This window comes from Cetorhinus maximus, chromosome 10 (genome assembly GCF_964194155.1).
Source record: "Cetorhinus maximus chromosome 10, sCetMax3.hap1.1, whole genome shotgun sequence".
NCBI lineage: Eukaryota > Metazoa > Chordata > Chondrichthyes > Lamniformes > Cetorhinidae > Cetorhinus > Cetorhinus maximus.
This window is the reverse complement of record NC_135888.1, coordinates 117,720,987-117,728,132: the sequence shown is the minus strand read 5'-3', so window position 1 is coordinate 117,728,132 and position 7,146 is coordinate 117,720,987.

Below are 7,146 nucleotides of genomic sequence, written 5' to 3'. Positions count from 1 at the left end.
CACATGGTTAGGAAACTGATTATTTTCTTCTGCCTAATCTGGAACAAAAGCGCTGTGCCCCAGGACTACAAGGATGCCTCCGTAACTCCTCTTCAAATAGAAAGGGAGCAAGTCCACCTGTGACAATCATTGTGGAATATCACTTCTTTCAACAGCAGGAAAAAATCTTGCAAGGGTTATTCTTATTTGGCTTGTCACATCATTGGCTCTGTGTAACCAGAATCACAGTGTAGCAGTGCAGGGCAGGGAATGGTAGACATGATCTTTGCAGCATGTCAAATTCACGATAAGTTTCACAAACACAATCAGGACCACTATGTGGTGTTGATCTGACCAAGGCTTTTGACACAGTAAACTGGGAAAGCCTATGGAAGGTTCTGTACAAATATGGCTGCCTTCAAAAGATGATCAGTGTCATTCACACATTTAAGGATGGCATGATGGGCCAGCGTGATTTGAAATGTTATGTCATCAATTGCCAATGGCACCAGGAAAGGCTGTGCATTGGCTCCAGCTCTGTTTGCCATATACTTCTCAGCCATGCTCCAGTACGCCCTCAAAGACCTTGACACTGAAGTGCACACTCATTTCAGCTAACCTCTTCATCTTGCAAAGGCTCAAGGTTATTGAACAGCTACTGAGCGAAATCTTGTTTGCAGACAACTGCACTCTCATAGCACTTACTCCAGAGGACATTCAGCTGTTTTTTAAAATATATCCATTCATGGGATTTGGGCATCGCTGGCTAGGCCAGCATTTCGCAATGGGGAAAGGTCGCTGTCTAAGACCTTTCTGCCATAGTGCACCGAAGGGCTGGGAATTATTTAGAACCCCTCGGGCTGTACAGCTCAAAATTAATGTATGCATTGAATACTAATTGTATTATAATTGTATTGAAGCACCTCAGAGTGCAACATAATGATTTTGAAATGTTTTGTAATGTTCTTCCAGATATTTTATGAATAAAGTATATTTTTAAAATTTAAAAAAAAAATAAATAAATGTATTACCCACTTCTAATTGCCCTTGTTCAGAGGGCATTTAAGAGTCAACCACATTGCTGTGGTCATGGAGTCATATGTAGGCCAGACCAGGTAACGACAGCAGATTTCCTTCCATAATGGACATTAGTAAACCAGATGGGTTTTTACAACAATGGAAAGGATTTCATGGTTATCATTAGACTTTTAATTCCAGTTTTTTTCTTATTGAATTCAAATTCGTGTCCCCAGAGCATTACCCTGGGTCTCTGGATTACTAGTCCAGTGACAATACCACTACGCCATTGCCTCCCCTAAGGCTGATCACTTTGTCCTAGCCTCAGAACACTTTAACCTGACAATAAGTCTGAAGAAGACAGAGAACTTTTATCAGCCTGCCCTTGACCATGTACTCCAAGACCCCACAGTCACTATCAACGGAACATCCAACCATTCACAACGGAGGTTTTGCTATCTTTTATCTCCTCCAATAACACGACACTGGATGATTAAATGACAAAAACAAGCTCAATGTTTTGCAGGCTCACTCACAGACTTTGGAAAGAGTATGGAGTTTATCTCAGGACAAAGATCCAATTCTACCAGGCAGTGGTTCTTATCACTTCTTTATGGGTGCGAAGCTTAGACAACCTACTAGCCTCACATAAAGCACTAGAAGCGTTCCATCTTCACTGTCTCTTTGCAAATCAGTACTTGACCTAATGTTACACATGAGAAGACATCAACCTTGACTATAAACCTTTCTTTCTTGCTGAACACTCATCTGTCAAAGCAACAGGAGAATCCATCATTTGTAATGTAAAAGCATACTTTGATAACCTTTATAAAAATATGATGTTAGGATAGAGGGCATAAGGTGTTTCAGGCAAAGGTATTAAGGGTCATGGAAGTAAGGCGGATAGATAGAGTTGAAACACAAATCAGCTGTGATCTAGTTGAATGGCAGAACAGACTTAAGGTGCTGACTGAATGGCCTAATCCTGTTCCTACGTTCTCCCTCTGCTTTTGGGTGCAGGTTGCTAGTGAGGAGTAAACCTGCACCAGGGGAACATAAGGTCAAAGCAATTATCTGAACCTGGAATTACAGGCAGATTCAGATAAAGCCAGGTGGAGGACAGGTAAAATTAATCCCAATACCATGCACTAGTAGGTGCATAATCACCACTGGAAGAACAACGAAACAGGCTAGGATTTATTTTATGCACGGGGTGGTTAGAACTTGGAATGTCCTCCAAAAACAGGAGTGACAAAAGAATCCATATAACCTTTTAAAAGGGATGTAGACAAATATAGGATAAAGTAAAATTAATGGGGAAAGTGTAGGGGAATGGAGGCCTTTGTAGACGTCTCACCCAAAAGGCTGATGATGGAGCACTTCCTCAGCATTGCGTTAAAATCTCAGATAATTCTCAAGCTTCACCCCAAACAATTAAAAATAAGGAATTTAGTCAGCAGGGCTACATGAATTTTTAACAATGTAATAAGTTTTAATGGTGAAAAGACAATCATGTTTTCAGCCAACCTGTGGTTCTTTGTTATGGCTCATCTAGTTTATTGTTGGTGTTATAAAAAAAAGTTAGAGTAGCGTCCAGGAAAGTTAGAGTAACATCAAGAGTCAAAAGTAAAGGAAGGAGCACAAGTTTCACCAAATTAATCACTTTAAACATGTTTGCATGGATTATCAATATTAAGGCTTCAGGGACTATCCATAGTTTTACTTAAGAAATATGTTTGTGGAAGTGAAAAGGTTGATGATGTTGATAAATGGATTGGCAGTGTTGCTCAGTCTAGGGTGTCAGGGAACTGAATTAACAAGCACAGTTGAAGTTACAAGATTATTCATGATCATTATCCTCTGTTGCCCATGGCTAATGTCAGTTTAGCTGCCTTAAAGGTTAGACCCAGAAATTCTTCCAAGCCAGGTGTCCAATGATGTAATTGGTGCTTTTTTAAGAAGTCAGAACCAAAGGGAGCGGAAAAGGCAGTGAACCAGGTTTTAGAAGCAAAATAGGCCATTCTTACGAACTAAATGAGGTTTTTTATTAAAATTATTGAAAAGCCCAGATGAACAATGTCACCAAGATTAAGTACAGCTGAAAAGATAATGGGGATGCATGCAGCTTTGGGCTTCTAAATTCTGGGGCTGAATTTTATGCTGAGGTGGTGGTTCTGTCCCCTCGTGTAAAAGTCAGGGGCGAGCCCTCCTCTGCATAGCCAGCTCACCCTGCAGCCATTAAACAGCTGATGGCCCTTTAATTGGCTTGGGACAGGATGTCTGCCCCTCACCAAGAGGACGTTTCGTCTCAGAGAGCTACTGGCCAATCTGGGATCTGGCAGATCTCATGTTGCAGCAGTCCCACCAGGAGTGGTGGCCACTGTTGTGACTGCAGCAAGGCCATGAGGAAGGCATTCAGCTTTGGAACCAGGATTTAAGGCAAGGCTGAGGTCTCACTGGGGCTATTCCAGCAGGCCCCAGTGGAGGTAGTGAGGGACATGGTTGTAAAGGCGGGGGGAGCTCTAGGGCGTGCAATTTTCACCTTGGTGGGGGCATCTCCATTGGGAATGTAGTGCCAATCAAGGAGATGCCCCCCACAGCCCAGCTCCAACAGTCGTCAGGTTTTACGTGGTGGCCTGGCGACCAGGTGTGGGCCTCTGCCGCCACACATAAAATCCCAGCAGCACCAAAGTGGCCGTTAATTGGCCTCTTAAGGGCCTCAATTGACCCATGGGTGAGAGGGCCATCCAATGCCTCCTCCACCGCTGATAAAAATTTCTGTTGAGACGGGCAGGGGCAGTTAGGTGCCAGGAGTTTGCAGAAGGAATGAAAGGTTGAGAAGGAGGCAAGGAGTTTGGAAATATGGAAAATAATGTGTTAGAAAAGAACTCAGTGTAATGGGTTTGATTTTAACACAGTAAAAGAGAAGGAAAATTATTGCAGACTTATCTGTGCATTTTACAAATGGTCAGTGAATATAATACAACTTGGAGTTTTAAAATATTTCTTCACGGGATGTGGGCATTGCTGGCGAGGCCAGCATTTATTGCCCATCCCTAATTGCCCTTGAGAAGGTGGTGGTGAGCTGCTTTCTTGAACTGCTGCTGTCCAGCTGGTGTAGGTACACCCACAGTGCTGTTAGGGAGGGAGTTCCAGGATTTTGACCCAGCGACAATGAAGGAATGGCGATATATTTCCAAGTCAGGATAGTTTGTAGCTTGGAGGGAAACTTGCAGATGGTGGTGTTCCCATGAGTCTGCTGCCCTTGCCCATACTGGTGGTAGAGTTCACAGGTCTGGAAGGTGCCGTTGAAAGGGTCTTAGTGAGTTGCTGCAGTGCATCTTGTGGATGGCACACACTGCTGCCATTGTTCATCAGTGGTGGAGGGAGTGAATGTTTATTGTGGTGGATGGGGTGCCAATCAAGTGGGTTACTTTGTCCTGAATGTATCGAGCTTCTTGAGTGTTGTTGGAGCTGCACTCATCCAGGCAAATGGAAAGTATTCCAACACACTTCTGACTTGTGGCTTGTAGTTGGCGGACAGGTTCTGGGGAATCAGGAGGTGAGTTATCTCCACAGAATTCCCAGCCTCTCACCTGCTCTTGTAGCCACAGTATTAATATGACTAGTCCAGTTCAATTTCTGGTTAATTGTAACCCCCAGGGTGTTGATAATGGAGTTTCAGTATTGTAATGCCATTGAATGTCAGAGAGATGGTTAGATTCTCTCTTGTTGAAGATGGTCATTGCCTGGCACTTGTATGGTATGAAAGTTACTTGCTACTTATCAGCCAAAACCTGAATATTGCTCATACAATATTTGTTAAAACTCTCCATCGAAGCTTCTAAATTGTATAAAAGATCATAGAATTAATAGAGCATTGGTCATAAAACAGAAAGTGCTGGAAGTACTCAGCAGGCCTGGCTTCATCTGTTGAGAGTATTAATCAACTGGATTAAGCATTGGGTTGCCAAAATAGAGCTAGAAAATGATGATGGTTGATGCAGGAATGAATAGAGTTCTGTAGCAGTCCATTGCATGTTCCTTACTCTTTATCCTGCACTTTACGCTGCTCATTAACAATACAGTAGAGGTTTATTCAGCAATATTATGAAGCTTAAACTGGGGAGAATGGCCTAAGGGACAAAACTCCAATTTAATGTGGAGAAATGTAAAGCAAAGCATCTTTGTAAAGGCAAGATGTAGTGTACACATAACGATGCATGACATTTAGGAAATTGGAATGGACAAAAGTCAATCACTCATCGTTCAGTGAATATGAGTCTGCTGGCCCAATACAGTTCAAGCCTCGCACTGTATCTCAATGGCAAACAATTAGAAGTTGAAACTGATTATTTTTACTTTCTATAATACAGTAGTAAGGAGGTAGCTATACCATTGTGGGCATTCTTCAGCATTTGATCCTGAATTTGATTTATATGTTGGACAGAGTCCAGAAAACAGGAACAAGGAAGATAGATTAAGAAGAAAGGGTGATAGAATTGTAAGAAGTGTAGGAGGAACTATGATCCAGGTTTCCAAAATGCTGAAAGCATGGCTATTTTAATTATAAGTATGTTATTTAATTTAATTTTTGATCAGAGAATGAAAGGACAACTATAAAATTAACAAGGCTTAAGAAGTACAGGAGGTGAGCAGATAGCCTAGAAAATGATTTGTGTTGCCATCTGATATTGGACCTTGGGCCCCATTTACATCAAAGCATCCTCAGGCAGATCACTGGTGAAGGTGACTTGATGTCTTTGGCCAGCAATGGCTCTCAGGTAGATCTTAGGAGAGAGCGGGAAGTGATCAGAAGGGATTGAGTGACTGGGAGTAGCAAAGCAGTGACCAAGATAAAGACAGCAACAAATAGTGGGGGACAGCAGCAAATGGGAGTGCAGGAGGCAATGATCGGGAGAGGAAGGCAGGCAGTATTGACAGGAGGGTGAGCAGTAACTGGCAGTGGCTGGTGATTTTAATGTGGAGCTTGGAGGATCATTCCTGCATCTCCCCACTCAACATTCAGAGGAGTATTTTTTTAAGTCAAGTATTTGGTGGTGGCCTGCATCAGTCCTTTTAAGGACCGCTGGTTAGGCCACGTGTAGACCTAGTTTTCCTAAATGCAGCCAGTTCAGGGCAGCCCAGTTTTATAAAGTCGGTTACAATCAGACATGAGGTTCTTTATTTATATGTACATTTTGCTGAACTGTCCACCATTGCCTTTTATGACCACTGTGAGCTATGGTGAATTGCAATTCTGCTCCAGAAACTCAATTTTCCTACATAATTTGGCAAGTCCACTGCTGCTTAATACACTAAAGATCTATGATGGTCCACATATTGTGCTCCATACATACCATAAGAATTTTCTGCAGCCATCCTTCTGTGTCTAACTTAAAATTCTAGACAAAAAATAAAAAATACCTGGAAAAACTCAGCAGGTCTGGCAGCATCGGCGGCGAAGAGTACAGTTGACGTTTAGCGTCCTCGTGACCCTTCAACAGAACTAAGTACAAATAGGAGAGGGGTGAAATATAAGCTGGTTTAAAGGAGGGGGGGGGGGGGGTGGGGGAGAAGTGGGGGCGGTGGCTGTTGGGACAAGCAAGCAGTGATAGGAGGAGATAACCAAAAGATGTCACAGACAAAAGAACAAAGAGGTGTTGAAGGTGGTGATATTATCTAAAAGAATGTGCTAATTAAGAATGGATAGCAGGACAAGCAAGGTACAGATATCTCTAGTGGGGGTGGGTGAAATAAGACTAAAAGGGCATAAAAAGTATAGATTTAAAAATAATGGAAATAGGTGGGAAAAGAAAAATCTATATAACTTATTGGAAAAAACAAAAAGGAGGGGGAAGAAACGGAAAGGGGGTGGGGATGGAGGAGGGAGTTCAAGATCTAAAATTGTTGAACTCAATATTCAGTCCAGAAGGCTGTAAAGTGCCTAGTTGGAAGATGAGGTGCTGTTCCTTCAGTTTGCGTTGAGCTTCACTGGAACAATGCAGCAAGTCAAGGACAGACATGTGGGCAAGAGAGCAGGGTGGAGTGTTAAAATGGCAAGCGACAGGGGAGTCTGGGTGATGCTTGCAGGCAGACCGCAGGTGTTCTGCAAAGGGGTCACCCAGTCTGCGTTTGGTCTCTCCAATG